We start from the raw sequence: 19,696 nt of genomic DNA, 5'->3' as shown, positions 1-19,696 counted from the left end.
TGGCGGACGCACAATCGTTCATGATGCCCCGACTCCGAACCCCAATGCTGGGAACACCACATAGAGAATGGGGTAGCGATTATTACCAGATCAATGAGACATGGGAGGACATAAGGTGAGACACAGGCATGATTCAAGAAGGGGATAGGGCTGACATACTGACATGGAAGAGGGTGGGACGGGAGGGTGGTATATAGGGCAGTTTAGATATTTTGTTGACAAAGGAGGCATTCTTCAAGAATGTTACATTATCTATATTGGGGTAACAGGCTGATAAGATATTTGGTTGTTTGATGATTTATTTTATTTATTTATTTATTTATTTTCAAAGTTTTATATAGCGCGAACAAGATCCTTGCAGATATCAGAGCGCTTTACAGCGGGAAGGGGTAAGGGAAACAAGGGGGTGATTGAGCAGACTTTAGTAACAATAACAGTAGTAGGTAAAATGTGTGTAACACAATAAGATCGCAATCCGATAAAAGCATAAAACAAATAGATAATAAAGTAAAAAAGTCAACATGTAGATAATAGAGTAAACAACTAATAAAGAGACGGTATATAGTCTTAGCTCAGAACAAAATAGAGTTCAAGTGAATTTAGCCATTAGGATGGCTTTAACTTCTTTCTTAAAACATGCCGTGGAGGAGATCAGCCTCGTTTCGGGAGGTAGTGAGTTCCAGATCCTAGGTGCCATTCCTGAGAAGGATCGTTTGTATGTTTTCTCCTTCCGGAATCTTCGAGGTTTCAGGAGGAGATTTTTTGAGCTTCTGTTTGTTCTCGAGCCTCCTGATACAGACAGCTTTTGGGTGAGGTAGTTGGGTGACTTGTGGTGTACAGCCATGTGTGTCATGCAGGCAATTTTCATCTGTATTCTGGCTTCAAAAGGCAGCCAGTTCAAGGATCTGAAATCAGGGGAGATATGCGAATGTTTTCTTGATCCAGTGATCAGTCTCGCAGCAGCGTTCAGGGAGGCTCTTAGTGGTGCAGTTGTAGATAGGGGGAGTCCGCTGAGAGCCACAATTCCGTAATCTATGCGTGGGATGACTAGGGCTTGTACTGCAGTTTGGAAGTCCTTAGCTGGGAAGAAGGGTTTAAGTTTCCTCAAAGTGTTGATTTGGAAATTAGCTCCCTTAGTTGCTTTACTGATATGCTGCTGCATGTTGAGATTGGTGTCAAGTGTGATCCCTAAGGATTTCACTGAGTCCACGATGGTGGGTTGGATGTTGAGTGCGGTTAGGTGCTTGAGCCAAGATTGGGTGGTGGAGATTTTCGCAGGAGGTGAGATCAGAAGGAACTCAGTTTTCTGCGCATTCAGTTTGAGGTGATTATCGGCCAACCAAGATTGGGTGTTTCTGAGCGTGGAGTTCAGAAGTTTGATGTCATCCGGGGATTCTAGTTTGAGGTAGAGTTGAGTGTCATCAGCGTACATATGGAAGTGCACATTAGATGCTTGGAGCAAGGTGGTGAGTGGTTCCATGACTAGATTGAACAAAGTGGGGGATAGGGAAGATCCTTGTGGGACGCCTAATGTTACGGGTACAGCTGAGGACAGCATGTTGTTGATCTTAAACTTCTGAGACCGATTATGTAAGAAGGAGGTGAACCATTTGAGAACAGTCCCAGATAGACCCATTCTGGTGTTTAACAGTTCGAGTAGGTTCTCATGTTTGACGGTGTCAAATGCCGAGGAGAGATCAAGTAGGATGAGAAGGCAAGAGTCATTGTGATCAAGGAATTGGAGGGCGTCATCAATTATATGCGTCATAGCCGTTTCCGTACTATGTCTTGCTCGGAAGCCTGATTGATGAGGGTTGAGGAGGTCAAACTGATCAATGTGTTTTGTCAGTTGGAGTTGTACGCATTTTTCCAGCAGTTTGGCCAAGGTGGGGATATTGGTGATAGGGCGGTAATTGTTTAGGTCGAGCGGATCAGCTGTAGGTTTCTTGAGTATAGGCGAGACTTGTCCTACCTTGAGGGAGTCAGGGATGAGCCCTTGTTGTAGGGAACTGTTAATGATTTTAGTCCAGAGAGGGAGGAGCAGGGGGATGAAGTCTTTTACAGCATTAGCAGGTAAGGGGTCTGTGAGGTGATTAGAGGGTTTCAGGGTGCCGAGCAGTTTGTTAATTGATTCTTCTGAGTAGGTGTCGAAGGACGACCATGCCACGTTATTTTTAGGTTGAGTGGTGGTTCTGCTGATGTGGCTAGAATATCGGTTTACATCATTGAGGAGTTCGCTTTTTATATTATCAGTTTTTTGCTTGAAGAAAGCAGAAAAGTCTTCACAGGATGGTATATTACTTGTTGTGCTATTAGATTGAAGAGGTTGTTCCTTGGTTTGAGTTTTGACTAGTTCAAACAGTTTTTTCGGACGATTTTTTGCTTGGTAAAGCTGGAGGCTGAAGAAGTCTGTTTTCGAGCGCTTGATTTTTCTGAAGTAGGCGTTCCTCTTTTTCTTGAGCGTTTTAAGGTGCAATGCCAAGGGAACTGATCTCCAGGTGCGCTCTGCCATGCGCATGGCACGCTTATCTTCATTGAGTCTGCCGTCATACCATGGGTTAGAGATCTTGGTAGAGGCTCTCTTCAGTTGCAGTGGGGCGGCTTCATTAATTATTGTGGTCATAGAGTTGAGGTATTGATCGGTCAGAGATTGCACGTCAGCAGCACCGGTGGGGGGAAGGAGGAGGCTGGTGCTGTGGGAAGGCAGGGAGTTGGGGCTAAGTTTCTTCATGTCCCTTTTCTAGATCTTGGGTTTGTAGGGTTGAGCCGGGTTAAGTTTAACCTTTTCATTATTGTAGAATGTGATAATGTGGTGATCTGACCAGTCACAGGGTTGGATTGCCTCCAGTTGGGTAGATTCCTCTTTGGCGATGATAAGGTCGAGGATCGATCCTTTGTCATGTGTCGGGCTGTTGCAAATTTGGGTGAGGTCAAGAGCATTAAGGAAAAATTTTAGACTATTCACCACTGCATCTTTCTGATCATTCCAGTGAAGGTTGAAGTCACCCAGGTAGATTTGAGTGTTTTGCCGGCCGGAGTTGGTTGAAATCGTGTCCATGAGTTGTTGGGAGAAGGTGAGGTTGTCCCCAGGTGGATGGTAGATGACATGTAAGGAGCATACAGGTTTGCCCCCGCTGGTGATCTAGAGGCAGAAGAGTTCACAAGAGGTGAGTGAGGGGACGGTGACTTTAGTCACAGCAAGGTTGTTCCTAGAGATGCATGCGATTCCCCCGCCCGTCTTGCTGTTCCTGTCGAGTCTAGTGATTTGGTAATTGGGGGGAACCAGAATGTCCAATATAGGTGTAGAAGATTCGGATAGCCAGGTTTCGGTCAGAATAGCTAGGTCGAGGTCCCTTGAGATGATGAGATCCGCGATGGCGGAGGAGTGTCTAGGGGCCGATCTGCAGTTGAGTAGAATGCATTTGAGTCTGGGGGTGAAGAGGGTGGTGGGGGGTACTAGTGAGAGAGGGACTTTTCTGAGGTTCTTGGGGACGGAGCTTCTGTTGTTTTGTGTGGGGGACCTGAGGGGATTTGAGAGAATCGTGGGTATGGAAAGGTGTGTGGTGGTTGTGTTCTTTAGGGGAGCTGGGGCATAAGAACGGAGGAGGGTGTGTAAGTCGTGGTCCGAGAAGGGATTACGGGCGCGTTGGGGGTGGTTGGTGTTATTGCGATTAGGGATAGAAAACCAATGTGGGGCGTGTTGAGTGAAGGGGACAGTGGGGCGGGTGGGGGGTTTCTTGAGCGCGGGGCGGTGGGGTGCTTGTTGAGCGTGGAAGTAGAGGTGGGTCGGGATGTCTGGGGTGTGCGAAGAGGAGTTCTTTGATGGTGTGAAGATCTTCTTTGACTTGTACGAGGGTGGAGATAATCATGTCCAGTGTGGGAGGTAGGGATGGTGGTGGGGAGGAGAGCCGAGGGTGAATGATTGAGTAGGGAATTGGCGACGGGGGGGATGGTTGCGCTAGTGTTAGTGCAGGGTTCTGCGGAATCAGTGAGTGGTATGAAATTCGGTAGGTGGGGGAGTTTGGGGGTGAAAAGTGTGGGTGAGCTAGGGGGGACGTTGGTGGTAATGGTGAGGGCATTGGCGGGAGGCGGTGAAGGCGAGTTGGGGGATGAGTAAAGGCTTGCGATGGTGGGGGTGCATGGAGGGAAGTGGGGGCTGAGAATGGCGGGGGAGAGAGGAGGGGATAGGGTAGAGGGGGAGGTGTGTTCTAAGAGACTTGTTGGGAGGGTGGGGAAGTGGGGACTGAGCGTGGATCGTGAGATCGGGTGAGAGATGAAGCTGCTGCGGGGAAGGGGAGATGAGTTATGGGAGGTGAGGGGTTCTGCTGGACTAGTAGGAGGTGTGAGGTGGTGGGTAGGGGGTTATGGGTGTGGAGAGTGTAGGAGGAGGAAGAGGAGTGCTCGATGCCTGTGGGTGAGGGATGTGTAGTAGTTACAGTGAGTGGGTGAGTGACAAGCGTGTTGGGGGGAGGGGCGAGGTGCGTGACATTCTGATGCTGTGCTGGGTTAGGAGAGTCAGATAGTCGATTAGAGGTGGGGGGTGTTGTGTAGTCTGAGGGGCTCGGATAGGAGATCCGATGGTTGGAGATATGATCTTTGAGGGTGGGGAACACATTGTCCAGTAGTTCAAGGTTCCTATCTGTGGATTGACAGAGGATGATCCCGTTGTTGTAGATAGTGATGGTAGCTTTGCCTGGGAAGAGCAGGGATGGTGTGATGGACAGTGTTAGACCATGGGCGGATTTTCTATTGGTGGAGACAGAGAGAGAGGTGAGGAACGTTTTCCTCCATTGTGCTCTACGTGTGGTGTAGAAGATGATGTTGGTGCTCGTGGCTCCATTGATCAGTGAGTGGTAGGTGTCCACGAAGGGGACTTCCGGGTGCCTTCAGGAAGTTGTGTTTGAAGCGTTTGGCGTTTTTTTTTTTGGTGAGCTCGGGTGGGTAGGTGATTTTATAGGTGTGTTTGCCCGTGGGATCCATGTAGGGCGGTGCGGACTTTACCCAGCGATGTCAGTGAGCTTATCACAAGGAACAAATTGGAGGACAACATTAAGTTACAAGGATAAAAGTGACACTCGTGCGCGGCCAAAATACATGAGGTAGCAGTCTGTGCATTACAGCAGAAAAATGTTATGTGTGCAGGTTACAAAGAAAACGCGTATAACATAAATGTAGGAGTAAAAATACTGCAAAGACCGGTAACCAGTGTGTGAGGTAGTGGACACTGTGTTACACGAAGAGTGATGGGTACAAATTGCAAAAGGGAAAAAAAAGCAGTTATTGGTATAACACTACACGAAAAGATCAAACTGCCAGAACATAATGGAGCGGAAGGTGTAGGTAGGTGAGGGGGGTGTGAACGGTTAGGTATAGAAGCGCGCTGTGGGAAGAAGATACGATGATGATATGATCAGGGTGGGAGACTAGCCTTAGATAAAGTAATATAATATCCAGGGTGGAGGACTAGTCTAAGATGGCCTCCAAAAGGGGAAGGGGAGGCAAGAATCGAAGCCCTCTGTCTGTTGTAATTACAGTTTCGTTTCTCTTTCTAAGCAGAGACAGGTCGAATTAGACCAGATGCTATGAGGGGAGGAGACAGTCTTATCTGTGTTTGGTGAATCCTGGCCGAGATGCTGTGCAGCCACGTGTACATCAGGGGGACCAGGAGGCGATTTATTGCTCCAGGTTTATGGCCCCAGCCATTTTGGGCCGTGGAAAGACCAACAGTGAAATGAGTCTTACAGTTTGCATGTGGAATATAAATACCTTATGTTCTCAGTAGATCCTGTCCGGAGTAGACACCAGACACGATGCAACAGTACCAGTGTGAAAGAGCCAGGCTGTAGGGCTGAGTAGCAGGCGGGCACCTGTGCCGCAGTTCAGGCTTTTCAAAACAGAGCTGCCCCGTAGCTTCACCAGCAGGGCTGGACTGTAGCTGCCCACTCGTGCATGCAGAGCACGCCGGAGAAGCCCTAAGTGCCAACAGACTCAGCAGTGTGTCAACGGTCCGCTGGGGGGCTGTGGGTCATTGCGATGGCCTGCGAAGGCGAGGACCAAGATGGCAATCGGTACAACAGTGCGCCGAAAAGTCACCATCAGATTGTAGTATCGAGCGACACATGGTGAGAGACCTCCTCTCGGGGTCACTAAAGGACATTTCCAGGCTCCGTTGGTGTGCGTTCCACTGCAGCGGCCATTTTTATATTTCCCGATGATCGGTGGAACGCACGTCGCGGTTGCCGCACCTCCCTCCCTCCCAGCCGTGTCCCCAGGCGCTTCTCAGTATCTACGGATGTCCAGGACCTGTCATACCGGCACTGAGAGCGGCTAGAGGTTGTCTGCGGGCAGCCGGGACGAAGGCGATGTCATCGTCCAGAGTCCGGCAGCCGGTGGGGCCAGGGCGACGGTGTCCAGGGGTACAGGGGGGGGAGGGGTGGATCACAGATCGTCCGCCGACCCTCCGCAGGCACGAAACTCGTCGGGAGCCGCAGATCCTCAATGTATGCACAATCCGGTGCAGGGGGGGGGGGGGAGGCGGACCACAGATCGTCCGCCGACCCTCCTCAGGCACGCGACTCGTCTGCAGCAGTAGTCCCTCAAAGTATCCGCAATCCGGTGCAGGGGGGGGGAGGGGGGGAGCTCCAAATCGTCCCAACGACCCTCCGTAGGCTCGAGTCCTCCGCACCGATGTCCAGCAGTCGTCCGTCGAGGGTGAGAATGTCTCCAGGCGACCCGGACTGAGACGAGAGGCTAGCAGGCTCCAAGCGTCACCGGACAAGGTAGGAAGAGATTTTAAAGATGATGGTTACAATCCTGTTACTTTCATGTATACGGTTCCACGGCATGGAGGGTGCTGACAGGGATAAGTCCAGATGTGGGATCCCAAGCATTGGGAGCTCTTAGCGAGCTCCTGCTCCGGCGGTCATCTTCTTGTTCCGTTCTATGATGCTCCAAATAGAGACTGAAAATGTATTTTTCCTATTCAGATGTTTCAATATATTTACGAATGATACATCCTATGCATATGTTTTAAATGCCCAAAAAGATATGTAAAAAAAAATGAGATATGGGAGTATCTGGGCAAAGCGATCTGCTAGTATTTTGCCCAGTATTTTATAATCTGCCCCCAAAATGGCAGTAGGTTTATACAATGGGGTTGGGTCAAGGTTCTACCGGTTTTCAGGATTAAAACCAGGAGGGTATCCTGGTGTGACGGTGGGAGTTCACTCGTAGTCAGTGCCGCTTCATTAACGTCTGTCTATTTGGGTGCAAGTTGTGAGGTAAAAGTACTGTAATATTGTAGAAAGCTGACTCTGTTCATAGTGCCCTAAAAATGAAGTACACTGTGCAAAGAGTCCAGTGGATCCCAGATTGGTATACCGAGGCAAAAGTAGATAATTCGAATGCTCTATTTGTGGAAGTGTGGGCTATCAGTTTGGCTTATCAGAGGGCAGTGCTAGGCATTTGTTTTACTCACAGAGGCGATAAATGAGACACACTCAAGAAATAAATCCGAGACCGAGCTGCCCCTTGGCTGAAATGGACATTGGCTGAACCTAGATTATTTGTACTACCACTTAACCCTCGTTATCTTTGTACTTCATGTCAGCAGATAGGCATGACTGCTGCAATGCAAGAGTTGTATGGGGAACTACAGTTTGGCCAAAGTCCCCTCTTTTAGATAAAGGGATATAGAAATGGTGGGTGAGGTGGTAATCAAAAATCATGACAGAAGAACACAGACATGGGGTGAAGAAGAAGGAAGGAAAAAAGAAGAGTGGATGCTGAGTCAACGAAGAATGGACAGAAATGAAACAAAAGGAACAGCAAAATAGATAAAATGAGGGCACATCGAAGAGCACGAAAGATAGAAAGGCCTTGAGAGGCACAAAAGGCTGTGAGTCTACAAACTTCCCCCGTTATTATGAGACGCTCCATGTTTGGGGCGCTCAGTTCGATTCTGCTTGGCACAAGTTTTCCTTCTTGGAATCACACCGTTGAATGCATTTACATTGTTGAGAAACAATCTAGAAACCAGATCCGCCCGGAAGAACATGCGATCTGGGGCACTTATTTAATATAATTTGAGGTATAGTGCTTAAAAAGTCCACAGGAAGCTGGAATCCTACAGAAACAGAATCAGCAAGTCCATAGAAGTCACTTCACCAGAGAATCTCTTGAGGAAAGGAAACATGGTCTGGGTACATTATAACCCTTTATAGAGTATACAATATTACTTTTTTCCAGCATAACCAATGAAATATGGACAAAGATTTCCTTGTACGGGACTTCAAATATCGCTGTCCAGATGACCCCCAGGGATTAACTTTATGCCTGCAAAGTAAACACCCCCTTTTGTACTGCAAAGTAATCAGAGCAGGCAGAGTGCGCAGGACAAACGTATAGGCCTGCGGCGGAAGCAGGGCGCAGCTACCCATTGATATTGAAGGATTTCGACATGACTTGAAATAAAATAGTTAAAAGTGCACTCGTGTCTGTCGTAATCGCAAACGCCCTCCCCCTAGTTTAGTAAAATATGCTCCCTGTTCCGGCTAATTTCATCTTCAGCAGTAAAGTGCAAACGTTACCGTTGCACCCTACAGTATTAATTCATAGATCGGCGCAAGGGAAATGGCAGGACACTGCAAGACGATCACACCTCGGGAAGGATCTTCAGAGCACGTCTGTGATACGGTTAATCTTCGCATCGAGCAGAGGTGCAACTAGGACAGGCGGGCATTTGGAAAAGAAAGGCAAGGGGTAGTATTTGTTTAAAGCGTGCCACTGCCGCGCTGACAAACAAAAACGTTTAAAAAAAACAAAAAGGTGCAAGTCGGTCAAGCCGCGTATTTTGAAAATATCACACGCCGCGCGCGCGCCATTGCTACTACTGCTCTGGTAAAAAAAAAAAAAAAACAATGTTGTAAAAATAGAGTTGGGAGAGCCATGCACAACAAACGGAAAGTTGCACAGCCGCCATTGTTAGAGTTCAAGCATAGCGTGCTGCCTTGCAAAAGAAGAACAAGTAGTCCCCAAATAACAGATAACACTTACAAGAGTAAGGGAACAGTAATTAGTCGGTGCTCTTCGGATAAAACCAGAAATGATTTATCAGAGCGGGAACAAATAAGGTGCAAGGAAACAAAATGCAGCGAACGAATTAGCCAATTGCAAGAAGCAAGACCTAAAAAGGCTTACCCCCCCTGAGCTGACGCAGCGAACTGAAGTGATGTACAGCTCCGATGTGGTGGATCGACTACTGGGCATCAGGCGGCCTCATTTGCACTCTAATTAATGGCTGTACAGTGCTGAGTGCCGGATGGGGGGGCCGTGATTTGACGGCTGCTGACTGGGGGCGTACGTACGGGCCAGGTGGAGGTCCCAGATCGGAGCACAGAAGATCTCGCCCACCAACCGTGAGGCCTGCGATGGAGTGTGGGAGCCTCCTTGAGCTGGCGCAGTTGACCGAATCAGGCCACTAAGACCGCGCTTCTCTCCCCATGCCTGTTGTGCGGCACAACTGTAGGTGGTGTGGTGCCCCTGCAGAGGCCCTTCAGAGCAGCAGTGCTGCAGACGTGTGCTGAGGTCTCTTGTGGACGCTGCAGGAGCCGGGATCCAGCGAGAGGAGATCTCCATTCCGGTTCCCCGGTCATCATGGCGGGGGAGACATCGGGAACTCAGTGCTTAATTTGAGCCAGGGCCGGACTGGCTACCGGGCAGTTTGGAATGCTGCCGAACTGCTGGTAGATTTAACTGCAGTGGGGGCTGATTTCGTACATGGAGACCTGCGTGCACTTCGAAATAATGAAAACAAAACAAATTTTGTTTAGTACACGCAGGTCCCCATCAACGAAATTACCCTCCAGCTAAGCAGCATTCCAAACTGCCCGGTAGCCAGTCCGGCCCTGATTTGAGCCGGTGCTCAGCACCGGCACTTAATTGATTTCCGGTGCTCAGCACCTAATTATCAACACCATATTTAGAACAGTATACCACATGACGGCGCTGCTCATATAATTTAGAGATGAGCAGGACAATAGTTTAGGCATACAATATACATTTAAATTGCTAATATCTGCCTCCCCAGCCATTACTTTAGCTTTGGGGACCTGTAATAATCTGATCTGTCGCAATTACATGCAAGAGAAATAGTTAGCAGTGTTTTGGCAATGATGACAAGGGCAATGGTTGGTGCATGCTGCAGTGGGCTCCTGGTCAGAGCCCTGGCACTTAATATTTTACAAATTAAGCACTGCGGGAACTCCTGTTAATTAAGTGCTGTGCTGCTAGGGCCCTCAAGACCATTTTTCAGCAGTGATCCCCCCGAACAGTATTTGCAGAAGTAGTGGTTAGAGACGTGATAGTGGGGTGGTGTCTCCCAGTAAACCCCCGAACTTGACTTGTAACTCACAGTCTGAGCCTTGGGACCCCCTGGTGGAGAGGTGCTATTGAGGAAGGCTCTCAGGAACAGGAGGATTGAGATGGTCTGTTCTGAAGATGGGAGCATACACTGGCAGTGGAGCCCTGCACTGTGGGCGCAGCACTATAGATTCTGTTGGGGCTTGCAGGTAGAGGTGGAAAGCCAACAAGCGGTTTGGGCCCTTTCTGTTCTCCCTTGGCTGGCAGCAGTGATTGCCCCCCCACCCTGGTACCTACAGGGTCCCTGGGTGCGAGTGATGACGGCACTGACTTCCACAATGACAGGGAGTAAAGGGCGGAAAACTGTGCACCAAACCAAGCTGGATACATTTGCTTTCCCTAAAGACGCATCTACAAAACCAACACTGGGGGACCAGCAGACAACTATGGCGCAAAACTCAGATGCAGTGGAGATACCCACCCTAACGGATATCATGGCCACGATACTAGGAATTCACATTGCCTTGGAAGGGAAGATAGATGCTGTGTCTACAGATGTCACTCTGATAAGAGAGGATCTCCAAAACATGAGAACACGAGTTAAAGAAACAGCAAATCTGTTGTCGCCTTGCAGGTGGGAACAAAAACTTTGAAAATGACAGTCAAGAAATTGACTGCAACTGCAGGCACACTGGAGGCCCGTTTAGAGGACTATGAACCTTATACTTAAACAACTCCAATCCCGTGGCCTCTTGAAATATTTCTTTGTCGAGAGGGCGCACAGGGTCCCTGGCGCTCCACCAAAGCCAGGAGCGCCCTTGCGCCCAATGATAGTGCACATCTTTACACTATATAGATAGGGATGTTATTCTGTAGACCACTCGTAGTGCCTTCCCAGTTCAGTATGATAACCATACCATCAACTTCATTCCCAACTTTACGCTTAAAGTTCAGTGGGAGCGGTGCTCCTTTTTGGAGGTTTAACAGGCATTCAGGGAGATGGAGGTGAAATACTCTATGATGTTTCCAGCAAAACTAAGCATGATGCAGAAGGGAAAAACGTTCTTCTGTACAACACTGACGGAGGCTTGAAACCAGTTGGATGGCTGGCAGAGGGTTAGAGGTTCTGGATCCCTGGGGCGAAGAAACAGGCAACACTCCAGTGCTGAACCTCAGAGCCAGACGCAGGATTAATAGGTCTTCGGCACCGTGATCACCCTGCTGAACCCTACTGCTGTTTGGATGGGGGAGACCCCAAGTCTTGAGTCCCCCTGAGAACGAAGTTGGGCACGACTGTTATGACACTTTGAACACTAATTACATCAGCGATAAGTTCCCTGTTTTGGTTTATTTGGGGAGTGGATGTGTGGATGTGCACAGGCACGGCACGACTCTCAGTTCCACTAAGCTAGTTAAATGTTTTTGGGGTGACAGGCTCTGCACAGTTTGGATTTGGGCGGGCAGTTTCTAAGCCTGCCATGCAGGGAGGGTTTTTTTTACTGGGGCTGTTGTGGTGGAGTTCTTTGTGTTTTATTATGTCTTAATGTGTGTGGCACTCTTTATCTACTGCAGCGACAATGGGAACCTAATACTATTTTAATTGTGACATGGTTGGTCTTTGGAGGTACTGTGACTGGCTACCCCTGGGGAGTAGGATTGGAGACGAAAGGGTCTTTGTTGCAACCAGTATTCCCCATGGGTGGCAATATCATGTTTGACCTTGGTGCTGTTGATGTCTTCCGGTGTTGTGTGGCGTTTAGAGCTCCGAGTGAATTTTCCCAAATCATGCCCTTATATAGGTACAATTCGCATTGCCCTTATATAGGCATAGAAATCAATCCCTTATTTAGGCATAGTCCATGCAACCCAAATACAGGCATGGCTACTTCCACCCGTACCAAATGTCACAACGATTTCTTGGAAAAAACGACTTAGGCAGTTAGGGAACTTCCCCTTGCTTGAATATTGATTTGTCCAAGAACTCATGTACTTTGCAAAGAACAACTATTCCCTAGGGGTTCTTTCCTGACGTTCATATGGCCGACTTAACGTCAAACTGTGGCATTCCTAAACACCTTCAAGGTATAAATATACCTTCACTTGCTTTGGCAAACTACGGTGGTTCGGAGCAGTTTGACTATCTACTTGGCCAACGCAGCTCTCTACAGCAAGTGCCGAAGGAAGCCGACTCTCCAGCTGACGCACTGATCAAGAGGCTGCACTTCTCTAGCCGAGAATCCAGCTCCAGTGTTTCCAAGCTCCCCTTGCGGGGTGTTGGGAAATCGAGTCCCGAGACTGAGATACCAGACCTCATTCATTCTAACTAAGGTATGGAGCTGATTAGAACCTAGAGAAATCTTGGGTAGATTCTTGGCAAAAAAAAAACTAAACCCATGCTACACAATACTTACTTCTTCCCGCGTACTAGACTTAGGTTCGGTACATTGGGATGGGCGTATTTAGAAGCACCAGTTGAGTATTTTTAGTCAATGTTATTTATGTATGTATTTTTATACGGCTTAAAAACCATACAGTGCTTTTACAGTATTATTTTATAATACTAATCTCGCTGTACGCATTATACTTTGCAGTCTGCATAACGATTGTAGCAGTTCACTTCTCTTGTATGAGAAGGAAGACTGTTCAATAAATCTTTTTTTTGAAAACGCCTGTCTCTCTATATCTCTACAACTGAAACGAAGCATGCACGATTGACTGAGTGAAATACTTATCTATTGTTTCCGCGACTCTGAGAGATATATTTTTATTCTTGGGAAACAAAGTTGTCATATTTATGCGGTTGTCAGAAACAAATCCCTTCTTGTGTATTCGAGAAAGTTTCTAGTGACCTCTGAGTTACACTCACTATTAAGTTTAGTATATTCAATAGAGATCTAGTCGATCTCAGTCCTACGTCTAATCTATAGGATATATTATTCCAATGCGCAGAGCCGATTGGGAATATAGGAACTACACTACATGGCGACCAACGATTGGTAAGGCACTAATTTAACGCTAGATACTAAAGTAACTCAGTCGTGTTTTTCTCAGAGACCCCTTTTTCCGTAAAAATACTCCAATAGACATCTGGAGTGGGTAAAGGGATAAAATATCCGCCATAGCTGAGTAGGACGAAAATCCTATGTATTAGTTTTTGGTTTTTCAACGTTGAAGGATACAGTGTTCCAAAATATTGTGCACCTTATCTTTGTTTCCTTGAAACTTGCTCTGCAAACTTTCATTAAACGAAAATGCTGGATAGTGACACCGAGAACGGTGAAGCTACAGGCAGCAATACTGTACAAGCTTTAAACTTTACACGTCTCCAAGAGACCGACGTGGATGCTATAAGCATTCCAGAAACTTTAAGGAAATCCATCACTATGAAACTTATAAGAAATGGCCTATCAGCAAGAGGCGGTAGGGTAGTTTTTGTGAGAGAGGCACATGAATATCATCAGACAGAGGTGTTCTATTCATGGATAGTGTTCCCGGAAGCAAATCTAAGAACAAAAGTGTTTCACTTCTACAAAGAAGATGAAGCTCCAGAGGAATACATTCATCTTGAGGATGTTGAAATTCCACTAACATACCAAGAGCATGCGCTCTGGTTTAAAGGTGCCCTAAAACATACATATCACATTATCAGGCTCGGTGGACCAGGAGCAACATGGCTAGCTTTAGCCAACTACAGACCTGACCCTGACATTGAAGCAATGTCAGACGATGAATTACTAAGTAATATACAAAGATTAGTAGAATTACACAGTTAAAGGTCTTTATTAAAAACACTCCTACTCCTCCCAAAAAGAAGTGGGAGAACACTAAACAAATTTCTAAAGAGAAGCGTTATCAATCCCGAGGTAGGTCTCCTCAAAAGGAACCCTCTGAAAGGAGGTATAACCTCAGGAATAGGGATAATTTGAGAAAACCTGATAGATAGCAAGATACTGCTACAGGTTCCTCTTGTACCTTTCAGAATTCCTCACAGAAATCCGAAAAAGAGGAATATCAGAACAAAAGGAAGAACGTGTGAAGTCCAAAGACGATCAACACGCTCCAAAAAATAAGAAAACTCAATTCTCCAAAACGAAGGTAGCAGGTCTAAAAAACAGACATGCCGAGGATCTTGAGGACACAACTCAAGAACGGGGAAGGAGCTCAAACGATGTTGGACAGTGCAGTAGAAGTCACCATAGCTCGCAAGAACTTGAAGGATCATCTGGAGACAGTGGACTTGAATGAGTACATCCAAGTCGAAACTGCAGATACCAGGGTTAGTGTCCCACATAAGTTATATGAAGTAACACTCCGGATGGAGGGGGACATAACTAGAAAAATAAGAGCACTCTTTTGGGAGAAGCTCTCTCAGGGTCATGACATTCTTCTGGCTGAACAAGACTGGCCACCTGAATTTGTCAGGGAGTTCCAACATGGTGAAGACATCATTATGCCAGCTTTTTCCGATCATATTCCAATTCATAAAAAAATATACCTGTGCCAGGAAATGGGCAGTAGCTCAGGCTCCTGCGTTATATAAAAATCATGTAGGATGGGATGAGGATTCTCTTCAACATAAAGTCCAGTTAAAAAATCAACCAACTGCACAAAGACAGTACCCAGTTAAGCAAGAAGCTAAAAAACAGGTCAGGGAGATATTAGGTCAACTTGAATACCAAGGGCTGATTGAAACATGCACCTCGTCCATGAATAATCCTTTGTTTCCTGTCTCCAAACCAGACAATACATATTGTCTAGTTTTGGATTACAGACATTTAAACTCTTGTTGCAAAACTTTTGCAGTACAAAATGCACACAGTGCAGCACTAATGAATAACATTGTGCGTAAAAAATATAAAACCACATTAGATATTTCTAACGGTTTCCTCTGTCAAAACATTGCACCAGAAAATAGGTATTTGACCGCTTTCTCAAGTTCAAGTTCAAAGGTCTTTATCCGATTACATAATCATAAAAGACATTTACATTTAAAACAATAATAATATCCTTACAATTCGTTCCTTATTGAGTACAAAGTGCAAGATTCCTCTAAAAATAATCCATAGTTACTCCTTCCGTACATACAAAAATACAATAATTTAATATAAAATACATTTAAAATAAACAATAAATATCAATAAAAAACGGCCGCAGTACTATAAATAAAACCAATTAGCACAATCTCATTATTCGACCAATCATGTCCCTCACAGTATTAACTGCTCAATTTACGAGCACAGGTCATACACATACCATGTATAAATTTGGCGATCGCGATTATAGTTAGTCCATTTTCATCTTTTTTTAGGATCCTTAGCGCTTCAGAGCCAGAAGTAGTCCCCATCATCTGACAGATGGGCTTCAGCCATTTTTACCTCAGATTCTTATAGACTGGGCAAATGAAGAAAATATTGGCTATAGTTTCTGATTGAGTTGGGCAAAACGGACATTCCATACAGGAACCTATACCCCATTTACCAGTAAATGATTTAATGGGAAGGGTGCCTATCCTGAATTGGTGGTACCATTTCCTATCACTGGGAACCGTTATAAGGTCCCAGTACATTTCATAAACGGATACATGTTTGGTCACTAGAACGTCTCTTGACAATGAGGGGCTCATCAGAGATGAAAAACATTTCATAGTGACCATATTCCAGTATAGCCCCCTCAATTCTTTTCGAGATGGAAATGTACCATTTGTTGGATTTTGCCACAGCATATTAAGCCCCAAATCACTCAATATTGACTTTACCTGCCTCAGCCATAAGATTTTTCCCCCTCTGTCTGCATCCCTAACTTCAATAGGGCATGCGCATACTGGGTTAGCTCGGGGGTAACCCAGAGCCTCCTCCAGTAAGCCACAGGTCTAAAGCGAGCCACATCCTCAAAATACTGGCTACCCAGGTCGTAATAAAGCGGTATTAGTGGAGTAGATTGGGGCAAACCTATAATAGCCCTCATAAATTTATTTTGCGAGGTCGAGAGTGCCGACAGATTGCTAAAACCCCATAATTCAGCCCCATATAAAATTGAAGCTGCAAATTTTGCGTTATAGATTTTCAAAACAGGGGCGATCAGCTTTGTATGGGATAACCAGTGCTCTTTTAACAGAGCACCAGACAATTGAGCGTGTTTTAGTAGCAACTGGTCCAAATGTGGATTCCAATTAAGTCTAGAGCTTGGTGTAATGCCAAGATACGTAAAAACATTTGTCTACTCAAGTATAACTTCGTTCATGGTAACTCTCCCTTTTACAGTTTTTTGTTTGTGTAATATCATGAGCTTGGTCTTGTCTATGTTGATTATGAGACCACTTTCTCAATTATGGGGACACAGCGTCAATTCTGTCGTCTCCCACAGGAATTCAAGAATAGTCAAGGGTTATTTTCAGCCAGAGTACCAGAGTTACTACAAACCTATGATGATGAGGCATTATCATATGTCAATGACATCTATCTTAAAGACGATGACTAGGATAGGCACTTGAAAAGGGTGAACACCATAATATTGGGCTTTGCCTTTGAAGGGTACAAATTCAAATTTGAAGAAATCACGAATTGCCCACCTCAACGTCCTTTTTCTATGATACAAGTTATCAAGTGAAGACAAAAGCCTGGCAGCAAACTTTTTAGAAAAGTGTGCGCTGCTCCAACCTCCAAAAACGCTGAAAAACGTACAGTCAATTCTAGGTTTCCTAAATTGCGGTAGAACTTACATTCTAGATCACACCGAAAGGGTTAAACCTCTCCACGAATTAATCAAACCTGATTTTAAAACAGTTAATTTGACTCAAAAACACACAGAAATTTTGCAATCAGTCCAAACAGACTTGTTAGCAACAAAACATTTGCAAACACGCGTAAACGTACGCAACTTAGTGATCCGAATCATTCCAGGAAGATGCGGATTCACATACTAAACCTTTAATGAAGGAGAAAAGGTACCAATAGCTTACAAATCACATTTGTACACACAAGCAGAAATGAAATTCACTTCAACAGAAGAAATTCTGACAGTGGTTCAAACTGCAGTAGCAAAAGAGAGAGCCCTCACACAGGGTAAGCGCATAATGGTCGTTACTCCTGTACCTGCCTTAGAGGCAGTGACAAAAGCAAGCATTCGAAATGATAAGGTTTTACATCCGAGATGGATACAATGGGTTAATTCTCTTGCTGCAACAGACGTTGAATACGTTTTTGACCCTTATTTGAAAACACAAGAGTTTCCACAATATGAACATGAATGTCATCTGCCTACTGAGATTCTGCCTCTAGAGCAGTATGAATTTATCATTTATACTGACGGATCAGCATAGCCCGCTATTGGGGGTAAACAAGCTTATAGTGCTACGTGCGCGATCGTTAAAGGTCGCTGGCACAATGGTAAATTCCGACCAATGGTCACTAAAACACAATCTCTAGGAGATTGTACAGCTCAGCTAGCTGAACTACAAGCATTCGAGATGGCGCTTGTAAATACTGATCGCGAATTCCCCACACTTTTAGTGTGCGATTAATATTATTGCGTTCAATCTTACAATGAATACTTGCAGAACTGGATTGAAAACGGTTTCAAAGATGCAAAAGGTGGCACAATCAAGCATACGCTGCTTTGGGAACAAGTAGTTCAGTTACGACAAGAACTACAAAAGGCTCACGTGATACATATACTGAGTCATCAACGTGATGGCGTTCACGTTGCAGGGAATTCATTGGCTGATGAAGCCAAGAAGGCAGCTGTGCAAACGGCTTCCGTAGCTGCAATCACTCGTTCAAAAACGAAAATAGACGGCAAAATAATGCAAGCTGTCAATGCTTCAAGCAAAGACAGTGGTAATACATTACAAAAAGGCTTTCCACTCAAATACTCATAATAACGGATGCAAATAATGTTCCGTTTGCTCGAATCCCTGGAGTGGGGGATAGAGTAATTCCAAACATGGAACATAGATTAGGACTAATCTTAGCAGCACATGAAGGGCTCACTTCTGCACACGCAGGTGTTTCCGCTACAGTATCGTTATTAAAACAGAGATACTGGAGGCCGTGCATGAGGAAGCAAACCAGAAACTATGTTTTGAAATGTGAAATCTGCCAAAAGATGAAAGTCTCTATAGTGAAACATCCTGCGCAGACGCCCCTGTTAATTTCAGACAAACCATTAGCTTGCGTTTACCTGGATCTCGGCGGTCCCTTACAGAGGGATGGTAACTATAAATATATCATGGTCACATTGGATTTGTGCTCAAGATTCTTTGGATGTGGCCTCAGCGCTCGGCTGACGCTCAAACTGTTATAAATGATTTGCGAGTCTTTATCGGCACATACGCACTCGGCACGCTACATTCTGACCAGTGTCCTGCGTTTAGCTCTCGAGCTTACAAGGAGGCCATGGCCAATATGGGTGTTGCATTGCGGTATTCTAGTCCATTCCATCCTGAGGGAAATTCGGTAGTGGAGAGAAAAAACCGAGACATAAAGCAATCTATAACAGCTAGGGTATTAGGCTTGGGTGATGGGTGGGCCAAACCTCTAATAAGTGTCCAACGTAGTCTTAACAATCTGCCAAGAAGTTCTCTAGGGGGGTATCACTCCATATGAAATCCTTTTTGGTACTAGAATGATTGTGCCGGACCTTGATTGTCACACTTCAGTGGTAGAAGGAAAACCCTTTGATATCAAAGATCGTTTGGCTGTTTTGCAGGACTTAAGCTGAAATAAGATCCAGACAAAGTAACGTACTCCTGAAGACAACAACCACTGAAGAGAAACCATCCATCCCAGCAAGACCTGTCTGGATTTCAAAGATTGGGGATCTAGTCAGAGAAAAGATCGCGGACAAGAAGGAATTTGGGCCTTCTTACAGGCAACCAGTACCTGTCCTAGCAATCCACGGATCAAAAACAGTATTACTGCCGCCCCTTGCTGGTAAAAAGGAAAACAGGTTCATGTCCATCGACCTGGTCAACCCACATCGTGTGGCTGATCATAAGCAGTAGGCCAAGTGGACTCCAAAGATGTAGCAGACACCCGAATCTGGCTACTATCCAAGAGGTTCAAACTGACTCATCACCTTTGAAGAATCTGGAGTGTGAAAAGAAGGACTATGCAACAAAGCCATGGAACTTGTACCTCTTGAGACCCAAATAACAGTTTGTCCAGAAATGCCTGTCTACAATGAAATAGCATCTGACTATACAAATATAACATGTGATCGAGTGGTTCCAGCGATTTCAGCGAATCCTGATGCAATCCCTACAATGGACAGAACTGCCTCTGGCTATTTCATTATCTGTGATACGTTTTCCGAGGATCCCAGCGAACCTGAAACGACG

At 45.7% G+C, this 19,696-nt stretch overlaps 1 protein-coding gene and 1 long non-coding RNA gene across 4 annotated transcripts in view; one reads left to right on the top strand and one right to left on the bottom strand.

Annotated features, from left to right (window-relative positions):
• The window catches only part of LOC144762825 (uncharacterized), a 159,631-nt gene extending 150,547 nt beyond the window's left edge, over positions 1-9,084 (bottom strand). For both annotated transcript variants that reach the window (XR_013596145.1, XR_013596144.1), the window contains exon 1: positions 9,055-9,084. This is a non-coding gene — a long non-coding RNA (uncharacterized LOC144762825). The remainder of the gene's footprint in view (positions 1-9,054) is intronic.
• The window catches only part of LOC144762824 (lebercilin-like), a 2,038,162-nt gene that overhangs the window by 1,514,899 nt on the left and 503,567 nt on the right, over positions 1-19,696 (top strand). The gene's annotated exons all lie outside the window — the stretch shown is intronic.

The sequence above is a fragment of the Lissotriton helveticus genome, chromosome 6 (assembly GCF_964261635.1).
Source record: "Lissotriton helveticus chromosome 6, aLisHel1.1, whole genome shotgun sequence".
NCBI classification, from domain to species: domain Eukaryota; kingdom Metazoa; phylum Chordata; class Amphibia; order Caudata; family Salamandridae; genus Lissotriton; species Lissotriton helveticus.
Note: the sequence above shows the minus strand (reverse complement) of the source record. Positions and strands in the feature narration are given on the sequence as shown.